This window comes from Mus pahari, chromosome 3 (assembly GCF_900095145.1).
Source record: "Mus pahari chromosome 3, PAHARI_EIJ_v1.1, whole genome shotgun sequence".
Taxonomy (NCBI): domain Eukaryota; kingdom Metazoa; phylum Chordata; class Mammalia; order Rodentia; family Muridae; genus Mus; species Mus pahari.
Genome location: NC_034592.1, coordinates 105,583,044 through 105,584,655, shown reverse-complemented (window position 1 = coordinate 105,584,655; position 1,612 = coordinate 105,583,044). Strand labels below are relative to the sequence as shown.

General features: G+C 45.6%; 1 protein-coding gene across 1 annotated transcript in view; it reads left to right on the top strand.

Moving 5' to 3' along the window:
- Positions 1 to 1,612, top strand: part of Patl2 (PAT1 homolog 2) — a 71,436-nt gene that overhangs the window by 58,630 nt on the left and 11,194 nt on the right. The gene's annotated exons all lie outside the window — the stretch shown is intronic.

Here is a 1,612-nt window from a genome sequence, read left to right as displayed (position 1 = left end):
TGGAACTCACTTTGTAGACCAGGCTGGCCTCGAACTCAGAAATCCGCCTGCCTCTGCCTCCCAAGTGCTGGGATTAAAGGCATGAGCCACCACGCCCGGCCTGGTTCCTCTTTAGATCACAATCTTCCTTCTTCCTAGAGAGTGATAAATTCCTATGTAGGGCAGTGACTAGCTGCTTAGATCCAAGGGTCAGCTCAAGGACTGACTGCCCAGGATCTGATATGGCTATCTATGTATTAAAGGAAAGCACATGGATCTGTTTTCCAACTAAAGCAAGGACATTGGAGCATTCATTATACAAAATGCTACCATTCCAGGAGACTGAGTTTCCTTGAACTCTTTGCCTCAGGACAGCGCCCAGGTTTTTGGGGCCTGTTGGCACTTGTCACTACTGGAAAGACTGTAGCATTTCCGGGGAAGCACATGGAGGATGCCACCATTCCAGGAGACTGAGTTTCCTTGAACTCTTTGCCTCAGGACAGCGCCCAGGTTTTTGGGGCCTGTTGGCGCTTGTCACTACGGGAAAGAATGTAGCAGTTCTGGGGAAGCACATGAAGGATGCCACCATTCCAGGAGACTGAGTTTCCTTGAACTTTTTGCCTCAGGACAGGGCCCAGGTTTTTGTGGCCTGTTGGCGCTTGTCACTACTGGAAAGAATGTAGCAGCATTTGTTTAATTTTCTTTACTTGTTATAAATTGTTTTGTATCAAGATGGGAATGATTTAGNGTTTTGTAGTTTTCATCTTCCTGTGGGAGAGAGGTCAAGCTAAAACTTTTCCTGGTTACAAGCTAAGGTACATACTTATTTGGGAAAAAGGCTTTGTGTTTGTGGTTGTTTGTTTGTTTGTTTGTTTGTTTCGAGATTGGGTTTCGCTGTGTAGCCATGACTGTCCTGGAACTCACTCTGTACACTAAACTGTCCTTGAACTCAGAAAAAAAAAATCCTCACCAAAGGGCTCAGTCAAGCAGCACATTGGTCCATGGTTTTGTGGACAGCTGCTAGGCATCTCTGTGCCAGGTAGTGGTCCTGTCAGAGTCTTTTGGTGTAGTTACTTCCTCTTCTTCCTCTTCCTCCTGGCCCATTCCCTCCTCCATTTGAGACAAGGACTCACTTCATTATGCAGCTCAGTCCTGGAACTCACTATACAGTCTCAGTTTATCTCAGACTGGAGACAATCTTCCGGCCTCAGTCTCCCAAGTGCTGGGAGCGTAACTCCAGTAGTGGAGCACTTGGCTAGCACATAGAGAGCCCAGGTCTAATCACTGGACCATGCACACACAGTAACAAATTATAGAAAATACAAGATAATTGATAATAACAATAGTAATAAATAATGAGAGTGCTATAGCTACAAAGAAAAAAAAAAGCTGGCCAGGCGGTGGTAGCACATGCCTTTAATCCCAGCACTTGGGGAGGCAGAGGCAAGTGGATTTCTGAGTTCAAGGCCAGCCTGGTCTACAGAGTGAGTTCCAGGACAGCCAGGGCTACACAGAGAAACCCTGTCTCGAAGAAACAAAAACAAAAACAAAATAAAACAACAACAAAAAAGTGCTATAACCAAGCCAGGGTAGTAGATGGCTGGGATGGGGCTATAAATGTGTATTTTCTTTC